The 18,224-nt window shown below is 41.9% G+C and overlaps 1 protein-coding gene across 8 annotated transcripts in view; it reads left to right on the forward strand.

Annotated features, from left to right (window-relative positions):
• agap1 (ArfGAP with GTPase domain, ankyrin repeat and PH domain 1) overlaps positions 1 to 18,224 on the forward strand; it is a 237,197-nt gene that overhangs the window by 215,350 nt on the left and 3,623 nt on the right. The window lies entirely within an intron of this gene.

Below are 18,224 nucleotides of genomic sequence, written 5' to 3' on the forward strand. Positions count from 1 at the left end.
TTATCGCCTGCCTGGGCAGCTCAGCCCGGCCCTGGCCAGTGATCATAACAAATTAGAGCTGACTACTGTTCACATGAATATCGACTTCCCATTTTACATCAGGATCATTAGTCACGAAAAGCACCTTTTAATTACTCTCACCAAAAAAAATCTTTCAGTATGGATCCTGTTTGGCTTCCATTTTTTACTCCCCGTCTTTTCAGTATTACATTTATTGTTCTTTTTTTTTTTTTTTTGAGGCATGTAGCTCATTCAGTGTCAGAGGACAGATTAGAGTGGGGTCAATATTATCTCAATTAACCTGAGCCTCCTGCCAGAACTTTCCACTGATTTCACTAATTACTATCAATAGCACTTATAGCAGGGTTGCTTCAATTGCAAGGCACTCTCAGCTTGTCTGGAGGCGTCGCTCTCGTCAGTGACAGGTATACAGAACTGTACCGCGTTTCGGCCAGGAGCATTCGATACACTACACCTCTGCCACGGACATAAAGAACAAATGCATGAAGATAGTGTAACTGCAGTCGTATTTTTAATTATACTTGTGTAATTATGTCGGTTCTTTGCCCCTTTCATCTGTCCCCGTATTATTATTATTATTATTATTATTATTATTATTATTATTATTATTATTCATAGTTCCATTCTTGTTTTTTTTTTGTAAACTGCAGCTATGTTCACTTTTGTGTGGGTCCATTTAGTTTCTTTCTCAACGAGAGGAATGGGATGGTTCTTTATTTAAAAAACTGTCAAAAAGATGAACCTGCCCGTATTGATTTGAGTCTTTTTTTTTTTTCCTGTTAAAAACAGAGGGAGGGAGGGAGGGAGGAAGGGAGAAAAGGCAGGGGGGGACAGTTGTTTTTGTGTATGGTTTTGCATTTTAGAGCGAGCGCCCGCGCAAGCTTGTGTCTGTTTGAAGACCGTTTCTGAGGGAAGGGAGGGGAGGGATAGGAAGCTGACCCTGTCCCAGCTGCGTTTGGGTGGCATCTGCTCCCCACATGTCATTTTCCTCATTAACAAGCAATTGAATTAATTAAATGCTTCTCACAGCAGCCGCACACATAACAAGCCGCTGTCAGCGTCCAAATTAGCACTGATCATCAATGATAATTTCCTTATTAGGTTGCTAAGTGGTGCTTGCGCTCACCGCTGCCACAGCGCTGTCCCTGCTGTGCCCTCGGTCGCCCGGCCTCGCAGGCCTGGAGTGACCACACGCTCACGCTCGCCTGACCCCCTCCCGCGCTGACATGGACTGGATCTGTACCGGATCGAGAGGCCCGGAGTCGTTTTTGCGTGTCTTGAAACTAGTACGAGATGGAAAGACAACGCTAGTGCAGTGTCCAAAACGCGTCGGATTGATCTTTGCGGGGGAAAAAATGCAAACGAAATATTTCTTGTGTCAAACGTATTCATCTTGTGGCTGACATCCAGCTACATTCTCTATCACTAATTTTCCGTTATTTCGCTTTTTTGTACAAAATTAAAAAACTGAAGATCTGCAAGTCTTCAGGCCAGAGCCCCTATTCTCTTTAGTTCCAACTGAAGCCCTTTGTCTCTTTTTTTAAAATCTCCTTTCTAGAGCAGCCCCTTTTCTTCACTTTCTGAGCTCATAGATTTTACTCTCTCCTCTGATGCCAGCCTCCCCTGTCCCTTCCCAAAAAAAGATAAGACAGACCAAATAAAAATGTGGAAAAAGGCAGAAAATGGCCTGGTATTGTGTCCTGTACTCCTGGCTGATAAATTAAAACCCACCCTCGTGGTCTCTCAAGTGAGTAATAGAGGCAGAAATTTCATTTTGCAAGTGGCTGATTTAATGATCCAAAGGGTAATTAATGGCCTGATTATCTTAATGTTAAATATGGCCAGCAGCAATTACGCTGACCTCCCGCTTGTCAAGGTCTGGGCTACTCTTGCCTTTCAATTAAGGTCTGTTTTTGGGAGGGGGGGTGAATGGGGGGGGGAGGAAAAGAGGAGTATGACAGTCAGGATTAAATTCCCCAATTTTTCCTCTTCTCCATTTTTGTCCATGTTTCTAGATGTTTTATGGGAGAGGAGAATTACCCTCTAAGAAATGTCTTTGGGTATCACACTTTAGCTGTCACAAGAAGCATAATTAATGGGAGGATATAACAGATAAAGATATGCATCTCTGTTGCTCTACACAGATGTATTTAAATATATACAAATATGTATAATGTACCGAGAGGCATTAAACTGTAGTAAATGCTGGTGATACAACTACTCATTAATGCTTCTCAGGACAATGCTTCTCAGGCATTTCAGATGCCCTAGTATTTCTGGTCTTTGTGACTCTTCAGCAGCGTCATTCAAACAGTGCTTCAGAGAAAGCAGAACGTGAACTTGTGCATCTGTGTGTACAGTTTTCCTGACTTTAGTCATGTGGTGTTCCTGTTAGTAAAGATGTAACGTCTGTCCACCTGATATCAGAAAGCTTCTTATTGCTGGTAAGGGTCCTGGCCACCCAGCATAGGATGGAAAATGGGACAACATTCTGGGTGGGATGCCAGGCTTGAGCAGGACATACTCAAAGGGACAATCGAGCTTAGCAAAGCACATCCAAACATGGGGAGAACATGGAAATTCCACATAAATGGACGTAGCTTACCATCGGTTCTAGATCCCAAGAGCTCTGAGGCAGAAGCTCTAACCTCCCAACAAACATTTCCACCCTAAATGTATGTATATATATATATTCATTCCTTTTGAAAGACAATGCGGAGTGCACTTTTTGTGCCTTTTATTATTATTTCTCGCTTTTTAAGTGTTGAAATCTCATGGTTTCAGCTCAGTCAGCTGTTTTTGCTTCCTCTTTGATTTCACATGCTGTAGTGGCAGAACAGTATGGTGGAAAAGGATCTGTGCTTCGCATTCTCTACAAAACACCACGCAGAGTTTCTTTTATTAGAAGAATGGACAAGAGCTGATGCATGGAGGGGGGCGCACTGCGCTGAAATGGTAATGCTACGCTTATCAGGAAAATAGAAATGAAGAGTCACACAATCAGGGTCAAAGGATCAGCTGGCCGAGTGAATGACTGAGCTCCTCAGAGCTGATGTTCGGTGTGTCAGCTGCTGATTTGGAGACACTGTGAGACAGCCACTGTTAACCATCTTTGCTTAAAAGAGGCTGGCACTGAGACAAATCTGATCAGACATCAGTTTTTTTTTTTCAAATCACTTAACCATTGATCAGTTGATAATATTATGCCAGGTAGGTGGAGACAAAAGACTCTTATGAATAACAGCTGGGTGGACTGTCAACAGATAAATAAATAGTTCCATCTGTGTGTCTGTCCAGCCTCCCAGGCCCTGAGGTTCCTCTGAATTTACATGGCGATAGGCCACCACGAAGGCAAAGGTTTCTGCGCTGTTCAGAGAGCTAGGCCCATTAGGACCCTCCAGATCCTGGCAACTGAAGAACTGTTGGCACCTCAGATGTGCTCCTTCCCCATTACATTAATTATGGCGAGTGTGCTATTGACACCAAGAACCAATGCCCTCTTCCCCCCTCCCTTCTCTTTGACAGGCCAAATTAACTGGCATGAGTGCACAGGACTGACAGTGGCACTAATTGCGTTATTGTGGCCACGGCAGTCTCGTTGGCGGGCATGCCCCAGTCCTCACCAGAGCCGCAGTTTGTCAGTGTTTTCCAATTCAGATTTCACATCTTGTCTAAGAGTGTGACTGTCTAGGATAACCCTGCCAGGCCCTGCACGGAGAGAAAGGGAATGCAGTTGCGAGTGTGTTAGATTGGCACTCTGTGCCAACTTCCAGCTGCAATCGTTTTTTCTCCCACTTCTGTTTTTTTTACATTTATGCCATTGCTTAATCCACCAGCATACCTTTTGCTGGCGTTGCATTCAGTTTGTGTTTACTGCTAGTGTTGAAATGTTAACCAAACTGCGCTTGTAAGTACTGAGTAAACTCCTAATTTGTAGTTTATGCAGGGTATGATTGTATAGACTTTTTGCTTCACAGTACATCGCATTTCCATCATAACTATTTGTAATCAATCAAAACTTCCATTGAATGTGCATACATCCACGAGGTAAATATTCTCAGTTTTTTTTTTTCTTTACTTGATCGTTTCCTAGCTGTTACATTGTTTTTATGCAATTTCCTGGAAATCAACATAGGTTTAAAAATGATTGTGAATGGAGAACAAAAATGGAAAAGATGAAAAGGTTAGCTGTGGACTTGGTGAGGCAGAGGAAAAATCTATAGCTTTAGAAACCCTGCCTTAATACTTGGAGGCCTCACCTTAATTAGACAGCTGAAATATTGAATCCCCAGTGGAACAGTCATGAAGCGCAAATGCAGGCATATTTAGCAGAATGTGAGGGTAATGAGTGATGTTCAGGCAGTAATAATTTAAGGGTATATTCAGACTGAAAAGGCTATCTTTATGGCAAGAGATCCTTCTTCTTTCTTTAAATAAGGGCAGTGGGAACAGATTAAAAATTAGACAAGCTTCTAATCTGTGCATGGGTACAGGTGTTGCTCCCTGCAATAGGGAAGATATAGGACTCCTGGGGCCAATTGGGCTGGGAAGAGAACTGGACAGAGGTGGGGAAGTTCGCAGATGAAATAGCTTCCTGGTGTAATTAACAAACTGTGTTACCAGGCTAAACTGTGCTGAGCTGTATAATTTTATTTCGGTTTTAATGGAGATGAATGCAAGTGTTAACATGATTTAGGTTTATTATTCGTTACCAAGCGAACGAATTGTTTGCTCAGTTCTGTTTCGGCCTGTGCAGAAGACTTTCCTTTTTACGTTTTACGTTGCTGTTCAGTCTTTTTTGTCATTCAGAGCAATCTTTGCTTGAGTGCATTTTCTAAACCTCTTTGGCCAGAATGTTTGTTTTTACCTCAGTAAGGAAGGGAAGATGGCCAATACCAAGTGTGCAAGAGGAGTTAGCAACCAGTACACCACTTTGGCATTAACCTTGTGTAGTGTTGCTCTGACCCGTCCCATATCTTAATTGCACCCTTTTCCACTGTGATGTAAGTAAGAAGTGCAAATATTATTTGCACCAGACTTAATTATGGAGCAATCAAACTTTGGCTTTTTACTCTCTAATTTCCTCTCCTGGCTAATTTAATTAATCACCCCCGGCTTGGTGATCACAGCTGCAACCGCTGGGTCATTAATTAGGCACATGTTGCTTTGCTGTGTGGCTGTCTGTGTGCGTATATATAGCTGTGTTTTTTTTTCTTCCCACTGCTCATCTGCTGACAAAAGGCCAGTGGCTTTTGATCTGTGGTTGCCCCAGTGTTTATCTCAGTAGCCCAGTGACAGGCCCACAGTGTGTGCCATGGGCTCTCTGTTGATGTCTCCCGCCAGGCAGCTGATTAGGGGCCTCCCTGGGGATTCTGGGCCCCTGCTACAGGAGTCTGTGACATGGCATCACAGAATCTTTACCCCTTGACCTCTGCCCTCATCTGACATCAGATAAACCTTCCGAGCACAGAACTTGCTGCGGGAAGGCAAATCAGTCTCCAGATCCTCTGGCCCCATTATTGTGCAGGCTTAATGAAAGAATCCAGTTATTGTTGCCGTTGTGTGCGTTTGTCCCTCCTTAACAATATTGGTCGCTGCGCGATATATTGTCATACTGACCTTGCTCCTGTTTTTTCTGTATGGATGAACAGGTTCATCCATTTGTTTGCATTTGGCATTTTTTGCCTTTTGCTGTTTGCAGCTTTGGTCTGAAGAAGAGTTCCTCTGGCACTTGTCAAGGGGACACACAGAACTTAAGCGTTCTTAAACAATAAAGTGATTGCATAAGCAAGAGACCCTGTGATCGTCCCGCACTGTACCTGACATGTACCACCTTAGGATGTTGAAAAAGCTAGTTAGCTGTTCATCCAGTCAGTCCGTCAGTGTGTCAGTCAGTCAGCAGCCTACAACTGTCATGCATGGTAAAAGCCAGCTAATCACTGTCTCAGCCAGTCTGTGGGAGTGATCTGTCACAGAGTGGAGATGTAGATTATGAGGGCTCGGGTGAGGTCCATTTGATCAATGTAACTAGCTGATTGTACTTGTCACTCCAGCTCTATTATCTTCCCAGTCATTGATATGAAGGAACCCATCCACCGCATTTTAAATAGCTGAAACACAGAGCACTGACAGGCAGGGCAGCGCAAATGTTTAAAATAATTGGATTCTACATTCTAATTCATCTGTAAAAGGATTCCTTGATTAAATTAGCCTAATAGATATTATTTTTTTACATGACTGCGTAGTCTTGCCCGTAATCATGTCCCAACTAGGCTAACGAGCCTTCCAATTTACTATTGACATTAAACTGGCTAAAGAAAGACAATAACAGAGCAGTTTTTCCTCTTTATTTATGAAAAGGTATGCTAATGTGTACTAAAAGGAAAACTAAGGGGCTTATTAATGTTCAGGCAATCATATTATCTATTTTCCAGCTGATGTTATTTCCAGTTTAATAATAATAATAAAAATGCTTCTGTGTTTTTGCTCTTTTCATCTTATTGGTCAGAATTTGCAAAAACAAATTAACAGCAGCACTTAAAAATAATGTATGTGGTCAGACTGCTGTAATTGGTGTACTTCAAAAATCAGCAATCAGTTCTGTGTTTTTAATGTGTTAAGACTGAATTGGTTCATTCATAAACATGCATACAATGCAATTAAAACACTGCTCAAATGACTGCATATCCACCATATAGGAAAATTTTCACATCAAAATTTGAAATCGCCTTTGTAGTTTCAGGAAATATATTGTCATTGCAGTGGAGGAATGTAGTCAGATTGTCACTGAGGTATACTCTTTTTATCTCTTTGTTACTCAGATTTACAAATAGGGTTTCATAGCCTGAGATATTATAATAAGACAATGATTCTTCAGGCTTCAGAATGGGCCCAGTTGTTATAGTTAAGAATTTCTTAAACATTTTAACCCTTTTTTCATTTTTGTATAAAAAATAAGAAGTTCTCATTTATTGTAGAAATGCTTCTTTTCATAGGAACATAATTCAGAACGTTTTAATTTTTGTTCAGCAATATTTACAGGCAATAGGACAGGTCTCTCTGCACCTGCGTTGAGTGTGCTCATGTTGAATATTCTGAATATTATTAGGACCATGCAATGGTTTTATTAGATACGTACAGGTATCACTTTCATACTTTCGCAAGGATGATGTGTGTGATACATTAATAGAATAATGTCTTGAGCTAAAAAAAAAAGTTCTTGGATTCATGGGCAGTGAAACTCAAAAGGTATAGTTAAAAGTATAGTCTCAAAGAAAACTTTTCAGAGTGTGCACATTGAATGTGCCCAATACTCAGGTTTGTTTCAGAGGCACACAGTTCACTCTAAGAGATGAACTCTGGCCATTGTCCACCTCAGCTCTGCAGTTCATTGTCCTTTGATATGACACAATCCTTCCGGGCCGGAAGAGCTCACAGACTCTCTACTGGCAGAACTTTCAGTACCTGAAAGTTAAATAACTGTTCGTGGGGTTGATCGTGTCTGTGGACACAATTTAAAATATAAGCTGTTTGCGTTGGTCTGTTTGTTTTTCCTTTTTCATGACTTAAAATGTTATGAGAACCTGTTCCTGTGAGCATTTCTCCACCAATAGTCCCTTATTAGGGACAGTCTGAAGAAACACCTTTTCTTCAGTAGCAGGAATTATCGAAGAGTACAGACCAGGGTGTCAGGGTGTTATTCGCTGTCAGTAATGAGTAAATCTTTGAATGGCTACCAGATGTAGCTCCTTAAGCGTCCTCTTTAGAACAGGTTACCTCTGTGTAAGTGTTGTAAAAACAAATATAGTGATGTAATGTGCCGTAAATAATGGAGAAAATCCAGAGGAAGAGTAGTAGATGTTAGAGCAAGTTACTAACTACTGGATACCGGGGAAAAGTATTGGAAATGTATGTTGTAAATTGTGGGAGGTTTATCATATTAAATGTACAGAATAGTATTATTGAATAAGTTTTTCAGTTTTTAAAACCTGTCTGCATGTGGTCCCAGTTCAGAAAAAGGCTTGCTTTTTCTGTTGGTGCCTTCATGTATGAGTGGAGGTTTACAGTGGCTTGAAATTGATTTAAAACAAAGTGGTAGACGCTTCAAAATTCCTACGTTTCAGACTGAGGAATCCAAAATGAAAAGATTGTTTCAGAAAGCCAACATCAGTCAAAAGTAACATCGGAGGTAAACTCCCTGCCGTCTTAAACCAGGATGATGGAGCCAGAATATATTTCCTAAGAAACTGCCTCAAGTGCTTCTCCTTTACTTCCTCTGAGAATTTTACATAATTAACACTGATAGAACGGAAAGCTTTCTTACCTCGTAGATGTCAACACCCCTCTGGGAAGCACTGATTTTAAGATACAGAGTGTCGGGTTCAGTAGGCATGCTCTCAAAGTCCCAGTGGAAATTGGATCAGACAAAAAAAAGGGGGCTGTAACCTCAAAACATGAAAAGTAAGGAAGAAAATTAAAGGCAGCATGCTCACAATGCCTGGGCACTATGCCTGCCACTGGATCACATCCTCCTGACAGACAGCCCGGTCCACTAGACAGCTCAGATGTGGTGATCTGAAGACATGCAACTGTATCTAACCAGCACTTATAGATATTTAGCACCGTGTTTTGCAGGAACTATGCTCAGCTGCCTTGTTGACTGTCACTTTTCTGAAGAGAAGTCCTGTCTGTAATGTGAAACAGAGCTCATTTATTCCACTGCATATTTTGCTTCTTCTCTTTAAACAGTATTGACAACCAACTGCTTTCAAACGCTGCCAATTGCTCAATCAGCTTTTCCTAAAACATTGTTGTTGGACCAGAGCAAGGCATGTGAGGTTCAGAGCTTAAGATGCCTGTGGTCTATTGACTTTTTCTCCTTCTTTATTACAAATTTAGATTATTCCATTTTATTTTCTGAACTAGTAATGTCTGATAAAAAATTAAGATTACAGAGTTGATCAGATTTCTACAGGGTTTTAATACGGTGTGTTTCAGTTTTCGACAGGATTTTCACTGAAAGGTTAAAGGATCTGGTTGAACGTTGATCTTGCTCATCGCAGGTTTCTGTGAAGCACAGGTTTTTGCAGTGGGGGTAGTGTTTTGTGCTTGTAAAATCACCACCGGGATTGTTCAAAGGCTGGGTGCGAGTAGCTTTCTTATGGAGCAAAACTGTAATGTTTTGCCCTGAAGCTCCCATGAGCTGGTTGGGTCACCCTTGCTTGGCTGATCTTGACCGGAACTCAGACACTTGTTCCCCATACAGGTCGTTCTTCTCTGCACCACTCACACCGCAGTAGGACCCATTCTCCCAGCTTCCTCCCTTCAAGACAGCTGCTCTATACGATGATGGGTAACCAGTCTCGAGCAGTGAAGAGCAGCTGAGGCTCTTAATCATTGACTCGTCCACCACACACTTCTTCAAACATCGCCAGCAGGGCTTGGATTTCTCAGTCTTGCTCCTTACCTCTCCCTCTCCCTCTTTTTCCGGCACTCTCTCCCATCACTCGGCCCTTGCCCCCTATTTGCATGCCGTTACTGGAGCGTTCCGATCCAGCTGATGAGACTTCAAATCCGCTTCGCCCATTTACTTCAGCAGGACAATTTTCAGCGCGGCTCAGGCCTGAGCTGGAGTTGAAATGAATCTGCAGATAATAAAATGCTGAGCTTAATTATCTGTGTCCGTCCAAGGGCAACTAACGACTAACTTGGAAAGTGTAATTGATTTCAGACTTTTGTGGGAAAAGAAAAAAGCCATCTCCACTGGGAAGGGAGAGAGCAGGCCCCTCTGCTGTTCTGGGACAGAGCTGAGACGTACAGCCAAAACGGAGCTGTTGATATTCTATACTTGCCTGTCACTTAGCTTCAGTGTTTGGATCCTGTTTTTCTGAATATATGACTTAATTTTCACGTGCCTCATTCCCAGAATGCTTTTACCTTTATGAATCAAAGTCAGATTTCTTGGTAAGCAGGAAAACATGAAGGCTTAGGCAGTGGCTGCCAAGCTGAGTGGCCAGACTAGGTTACGAACAGCAGTGCAGCACTCCAGTACTAAAACCAAAATTCAGTTACTTAGATTTTAACCTTATTTCCAGGGCAAAGAACTTAAAAAACTGGAAAACTGTAGCATTTGTGTTGTGGAGATCCAGTCAGCTGGAAAATTGCGCTTATTCTTCCTGAATGCAGCCTCTATCGCAGTCAAAGTTCCTCTTTAGACACACATCGCAGATCATGCCTGGATGCCTTCTTCACTGCAGTCGTGTGACGTTGAGCTATCTGCTTGACAGATTTAGCCTGTCAGACCTCATTACCTGCAAGTCATAGGTATTTCTAATGAGCTAAATTAGCAATGTAATTAAATCAAGAAAGGTGGAATGATGTGGAAGGTATCTAAGGAATAGAACAGATTACAAAGTTGTTTATTTCTTTTAAATCCCAAGATAGACTAATTTCAGTGTTTATGCACCTACCGCTGAATGCAGGGTGTTAAAACGTTGGAAGGTATGTATGAAGTGCAAAGGAACAGGTAGGGTTAATTCCATGCTGAAAAGAAAGGAAACACAACATTTCGGCTGTGGAGCCTTCTTCGTGTATAAAGTGGCTTGATTTGTCAATGTTTTCACTTATACTTACAAAGATGTATATCTTACAAAGATATAGTAGGTACATGTGATTATAGATTGTGCAGGGCTAGATGACTACATGTTGTAGACCACAGTGGTGTTTGTCCAGTAGTGGCTGGTTTCTACAATACATGTCTTTTTAGAGTGTTTCAGATAAAATGCTATCTGTCAATACCATGATCACAGTTAATACCATAAAACCCTATTCTTACTAGTTCTATATTTTAAAAAGTATTGCTTTTTCGTTTAGATTGTGGGAACAATATGTGAAAAAAATCTAGGTATATTTGTAACACCTTTTGTGCACATGTCAGTTTCAGTGCCGTTCTTTGTTGTGGAAGATAAAACTAAATAAAAGAAAATTGGACAAAAGAACTGTTTTGAACAAAGGCCTCCCTCGCAGCCAAGGTGGTGTTTAAAGACTTACAGGAAAGCAAGAGAACACACAAAGCTCTCCTGAGCACTTCAAAAAGCAAACGCAGGGAGAAGAGGGAAAGATAGAAACACAGATTAAAGGCTACCGATGTCAGCTGAATGGGGTTTTCTTCAAACTGACTGGCTGACTGCGTTAACCATTAATTGTAATTGATTTCACTTTAACTTAAGCAGTGTTCGGTCAATTTCCCCCTTTGTGTTTTACTGTCACTCCCTTTTGTGGCCGTACCAGTCCGCGCAGTCCCTGATTTGAGCTGTACAGGATGAGTCCTGGAGAGCTGGATGATGGGTGCTGCAGTGTGGCTGTGGGGAAGGCCTGCCTATTTCACACCTGAGGAGCTCTGCAGTCACTGTCCGAGCGGAATCGTTCATTTCACAGTTGTGAAAATCATTGATTTTTCTTTTTTTTTTTTGAGCAGTAGTTGGGAATCCCCCCTCCCTTCCTTTTCTGCTTCCTGTGGGATTCCTATGAACCCATATGTACCCCCTGCCCTCACCCACAAAACCCCATCCCCTGCCTGCACTGCGAGATGGAAGCAGCTGGCAGGGTGTCCAGTCGCGGGCCTGTGAGCAGGGTGGCCTGGTGAAAAAGTCTGGTAAACAGAAGGCAGGCTTCAGGCCCGGGGAGGAGGGTGATGGCAGGAAGCTGATACCGTGAGTAAACACTGCCCACAAAGAACTCGGCCAGGGATAACAGAGAGAGACACAAACGCTGGCCTCCATACCTCCCCCCAACAACAAGACACAGGGGGAAGGCGGGAGGGGGCGCGAGGAAATCCAATAAATTGTTTCAGGAAGTGAGGAGCTGATGGAGATGTGATTGACACTTGCTTCTTATTACCATGGCGACGCATGCGGCTGCATTCCGCTGTGCAGTTTCCAATAGTGATCGGAAAGAATGGTGGAGCCCTGGTCCCTTAGAGTACTTACTGACATCATCCCTTCTGATGGCCTTTTCCATCTGCAGCTTGTAATAATGGCCAGATTAACGTGCAAGCTGTAGAGTATAATAAAGCTGTCGGCCTACCACACTTGTTTTTTGTTTTGTTTTCTTTTTGGGGAGGAAATATTCACGGGAGATTTTCTTACTCGCAGTAAAGTACAAATTCAGTGGATCTCATAATGTAAGTCATTGTAGCAGGATAGTGTTAGTTAATGCAATGTACAGATCCATTTACAAAATTCATGTCAGATACCTGGGAACAAAGTATTTCCATCTCGTAAGTTTGGGAGACAGTCAAGCGATGCCGAAATACCGATTTAAAAAAAGTCACCACAGAAAAACCTTTTGTATTGCAAGCTCGTTATGTTTTTATATTTTAATACCAGCCTGCAGTAATGACCAGCAGTTTTATTAGATTGATCTTTAATTACAGATTTGTCCAGTAACCTGCTTTTTTGTCTTTTGTTTTGTTGAATATTTGCTGCAGGAGGTGTGTGCCGTAGACTATCAATGCCGATCTTTGGGGGGGTCTGGTGCTTTAATTATCATCATAATTTCAGCGCTCGGCGCGCAGGCTTAATCCAAAGTGATAAGTGAGACAAACACAGTGTGAATGGTAGTTTGTGCACAGGCGTAGGCAGGTACCCCAGTCTGCAGTGCCAGTGAGCAAGCCTGCGGCCCAGTTATTCTGAGCCCTCACAGGCGCAGGCTCTTGAAGAAGTGTTGTGGTGTGTGGGTAATTATTCCAATTACCGCGCTGTACTTTTCTAAGATATGCACTCCAAGACACAAATTAGAAGATAATGGTTGCATGTTACTTCTTATTGCTAACAGATTACGGAGTTTTAAATGAATCCCAAATGTGCCTGAAAACATGCCTAGGCGGACACTGTTTTTTTTTTTCTCCGTTTAATTATCATCTTCATTATTCATCTTAATCTCAAGGTAATCATCGTGAATGATTGAAGAGGCCTCCAATCGGGATTTTTCACTAAGGCTCTTAGTAGCTATATCCACTGTTGTTGGATGTTGTTTGCTCTGTTCTGTTCCAATTTCCATAGGCGTCTCTTGAAAGTATTGTTGTCTGGAAACTTGCCAGTCACAGTGAATTTTTATGATTCACTGTACAAATACAAATATTTTAGACTTGATATTTTCATTTGTATCTAATTCATATTGTGAAACCTAGTGTAAACTCTGCCCTTAGAAGAAATGGAAGAGAGGATGTTTTCCGTTGGAGCACTTACACACTGATCTGATTTTTGTGAGCAAACCTGCACAGTGACTGGCTGTACAGAGCAAAGACCAAGAGAGACAGTTACGTTCTCTGTGATTTTAGATGAAATTGGCTTTTTTTGCACTTGGGTCTGTGTTTTGCACTTCTTTGCATGCTTTTCTCCTCTGTGGTGTAAGGTTGCATCATCTTGATCATTTTATTAATTAAACACTATTGCAATGCCAAAAGCATGTGTATACCTTAGGTGGAAGTAGCTGTCTGCAGTCCGCACATAGTAAATTATAAGCCCTGTATAGCAATTTTCAGGGCTCAAGGACTGACAGCCACTGATAAAAGCTGCACCAGGGGCTCCAGGAAAGTTCATCATCTCCTTTGCACAGAGTGGTAAACTCAACAGCATTCCCTGCAGCTGAATCACTGCTTCTGCCATGTTGTCCACTTCCATTGTGTTAAAGAGCAGTGCTGCTGGTCAGTGTGCGCAAGGGAAGCACACTTTGGTTTTTTTTTTAAAAAGACGGCATCTTCTAGACTTTGAAAAACATGCACATTAAAATAATCAAACATCTGAACGTATGTGTTTTGGGGGCAGAGAGGCACTGGAGATCCATTAGTTTTCCATTAGCTGCATGTGCGAGAGGTGACTAAAACACTTGTCGACACAACTCTTCCGTCAACTGTTTTTTTTGTTTCCGTAGAAATAGCATTAGAACTTGGTTACTATTGGTGCAGTATGCAGAGCTGCCCCTCTTTGGTCTAGAGCTGTGCTTTGGTAAGGAAAATGTAGCTTCAGCGAGGGAAAGGACAAAAAGCTATAGAAAATCTATAGCAAGCAAAAGCTCACGCAAGGAAAAACTACATCTCCTAGCCCATGTTTAAATCTCTGCTTTTCTTTGATTGCAAGAATCTAAATCATTACTGACCACAGTGAAGTGTATGTTCATATACAAAATATATGCAAACATCTTGACTTTTCTGCAGTAAAGTCATTAGGTTCTTTTAAGTCATTTAAGTTCTCAGTGTGTATAGCATATCCTGGCTGTGTATGTGTTGCCAAGCTCAAATTTATTCAAAAACGAACTTAGATCTCATTTGTAGCTCAGCTGGTTGTCTTCAGCTTTAATATTTATTGGGTTCTTTAAAATACACCCTGCGGTGATTCAGGCACTTACTGTTCTTTAAGGGAAGAACACTAGTTTCTTGTTTTTATCCAGCCAGTTAGTCCAGCAAGAATTCTGGCTGTGGTGCTGCCTGGTCTCCAAGCACTCAGTGTAAAACTAATAAAGCTAAAGGAAACATGTACTGATTGAATCAGTTCCTACCTTATATTTTCGCTGTAGGATCTGACACAAGTGCAGCAGTTTCTGGTCTGCCCTTCAGGAACACCTCGGTGTTGATTTAAGTAATCTTTTTCACTTGCCAGTTCAATCATTTGTTGTTGGGTTTTTTTTGTGCGGACATGTGACAGGAGGGATTTTCTTGTTTGACATTTGTAGGGATGTGAAGGAAGCTTTCAGCCGTGAGGCTTTGCTCGTGATCCCAAACGATTACATCGATTAAGGAATAAGAACACATACAAAAAAACATTAGCGTGTGACATGGCAGATTCGAGCGCCTTTTTCACAATAATCATCATAATAAGCTCAATAGCTGGATTTTATTTATTTTTCTCCCTTCTCGCTCCTCCAATCCCGCAGGATCATAAAACACTCTCTGGCGTGCAGAGCACGCTCAACGTTATTGACCACACATCTCTGGGGATTATTTATGGGTTGGTCCCAGCATTTGGTGGAAAAATCAGTGTTCTTTCCCCTCTCCTAAAGCACCTTACAGTATAGATCTGTATATTTGTAACGTGCAGCAGTAATTAACCCCCAAAATCGGTGTGCTCCCCCCCTCCCTTCCCTTTTCTTTTGTACGTGCTGTCTGTGGACATGTATGATTCTGTTGTCTGGCCTGCCTGCCTGTTGTTTGCGAAACGCTGCCTGCGTTTACCCCCCCTAGCAACCGGGCCTGGGAGGGAAGGCATGCGTGCCAGTGGGCAGTGAACTGCTGAGCATTTCCTCTGCCACAGAGAAAGGGCTGCCCCTGCCGAGCTGCAGCCCCTCTCGCCAGCCGGCCCCCCACCCCCTCGCGCCTCTCTGCTACATTGTTCCCATCCCCTCGTCCATGCCTCCTTGGCCCGGCCTCCCCACTTTCTCCGGGAGGCAGGAAGAGAGCCTCGCAAATTCCTTGCTGCTAGCCGGGTATTACCAGCAGCCCCAGTACCCCCACTCTGTCCAGGGGGAATTTCTGCAAGATTGGAGGCCAGCGGGTATTCTTATTGCCCTGCACTGCACCAGTAGTTTCCCAGAGCAGGCTGGTCCCTCCCCTCCTCTGGGGCCAGTAATGAATAAGGCGAGAGAAGACCAATAACCACCACAGGTCCATTGTGAGAGGATCTGAACTTAATTTGGGTAATGTTTCTTAAACACCTGCTTCCTGGGTATTTTCACCATACTACAGTGCTTTGCTGAACTTTTTACTTTACCTCTTTGAGTGATTTATCGTGTGTGGCTTGCTTTCTTTTTATTGACGTTGAAGAAGTAGGCACTACAGTTAAACAGTTCAGGTGGGGAGCTGCGTCAGCATGCGTAGGCTGCAAAGGAACAAGTAATAGGTTTATTCCATGCTGAAAAAAAGAAAAGAGAAAATCAGGCCGTGACACCTGAAGAAGGCTCCACGGCCGAAACGTTGTGTTTTCTTTCTTCTTTTTTTCAGCATGAAATAAACCTATTGTTCCACTTCAGTTAAACGCTGCATATAGCCCTTTAAAAACCATTTTGCTAATGCAGCTGTTTCTCCTGAGGTGTTCTTTCGCTGCGATCTGACCTCGCTACTGTTCAGCTAGCATCTCTGCATCCAGGACTGTGGTAAAAAATGATCAGAGGATGGTAATAAGCCTTTAACTCCAAATATTACAATATTAGTTGTGTGTAAATTCTGTAGGCTGTGCTTTCATCCTGTAAGGAGGAACTGTTGGACTGATAGATGTCAAGACGTTTGCTCTATTTCATGTCAAAGACAGCTGGGAGTGCCTTCCCCCGGAGAAAACTAATGAGATTTGTGAATGGGAACAGATTTGAAATCTGGCCAAATTGAAGACAGCAATTAAGTTTGCGGCAGGAGGAGTATTTGTTACAGTGAAAAGCAGCTCTCCACTGGCAGCATGTAATGTATGGGTGTGTGAAATAAGCCCTAAGGCATCTGTGAAGCTTTCTTGACTGTTTAGGTGACAGTACTACTGGACAGTGTTGGAGAGCACAAGCAAGTGATGACAGTTACAGCTAATTAATCGTTTCGATGTAAACTAATTGCTTGTTTAGGTCAAATAAGCATATATTCTCTTGGCTGTCAGAATCTGAGCACAGTGGGCACTGTCTACATGGCTCTGTGATAAAAGTACTGCAGGCATTCTCATGTAGAATTCCTCTTTTGTAGTGGATTGTAGCTCACTCACAAGTTGCAGTGGAACTATTGTGCATATTAAAATTATCAAAATCACCTTAAAGCTCCATATTCTGAAGTATTTTCTTGCATATTATTTCTAGACAGTGTACTCTACCACAAATATGATAAAGTAACAAGTAATAGGTCTATTCCATGCTGAAAAAAAGAAGAAAGAGAACACAACGTTTCGGCCGTGGAGCCTTCTTCAGGTGTGACTTCAGTACTTCTTCAAACTGCTATGATAAAGTAGTTTAAAAGGGCAAATGTTAATCTTTTAAATTCTATTAATTATGTCCTTAGCATTGATCATAGTCCTAATTCCTCTCTTAATACTCATTGTAATGAGTATCGAGCCTTTTTAAAAACGTTTAAATGGCTAAGGTCTTCATTTTAGAACATTGCAATTTTGGGTTGTTTCAGATTTGAACAGAGCATGGAAGAAGAAAAATACTTAAACACATATGAGCATTGTGTTAAAGTGTGGAGCTGCGCATGTTAAAAGTGTTTGATATAACCCTGCCCAACCACCTAACCCTTCTCCGATCTCTTCCCAGGGACAGAAAATCTTTCTGTGTTGCAGCATGTTTGAGACAGTCACATTCGGCCCTGCTTTGATTAAGAAGGATGTCACCGTGTTATTGATTCCCCGGCCATCGATCGGCTATTTTTATGTGTCTGCCTCTGTGATAAACTGATATCTCCACCATGCAATGGCATTAAATACTATACACAGCTAATTTATAATTACCTCAGCCAAAGCGCTTCCCTTCCCGAAGAGTTAACCCTTTTGAGACCATATTTTATTTTCTGGCTCAGCTGAGTTTAATTACCTTGAACACAACTGTGTTTCTACCAGAGCCTTTAATAAGAAAGGGGCAAACGTGGAACCATGTGATGTGAATGTTTTTATTTCACAGTAGTGAAGTGAAGTTTTGCATAATTCAAGACTTCCCCATTGCTCAAGCCTCCTAGATATAACTTTAAATCATTAAAGAAGCAGTCTGACTTGAAAAAGTGCAATATTAAGAATCTTTGCCAAATGTGTTGCTTATTTTAAAGAGTGGATCTACCAATCTTTTACCTTAGTATGTTTTTTCTTAACACAATAAAATGTTTTGTATCTTTTACCAGCTGAATAGATTTGAAATGAATTAACTTTTTTACTAACTCAAATTATACACTTTATGTAAAGGTGCTAATTGTGCGCAACGCATCTACATTCAGTAAACAAATACGTAACAGAGTGTGAACTGTTTAATGTGAAGTAGCTAAGCAATTAGATTAGGGACTATTTTATGTTCTCAGGAATCGTAAGGATCCTTATGTTTGTAGGGACAGCTTAATATCTCACATGCTTCCCCACATCAGAATGACTCCTCCGGTCAATGCAGGGTCATTCTACTTGTAGCAGGAAGTGAGGCAAAACTAATCCCGATTGGCAGAGAATGGATCTGTTTACACTGTGGGGATTAGAAGCGGA

The sequence above is a fragment of the Lepisosteus oculatus genome, chromosome 12, assembly GCF_040954835.1.
Source record: "Lepisosteus oculatus isolate fLepOcu1 chromosome 12, fLepOcu1.hap2, whole genome shotgun sequence".
Taxonomy (NCBI): Eukaryota; Metazoa; Chordata; class Actinopteri; order Semionotiformes; family Lepisosteidae; genus Lepisosteus; species Lepisosteus oculatus.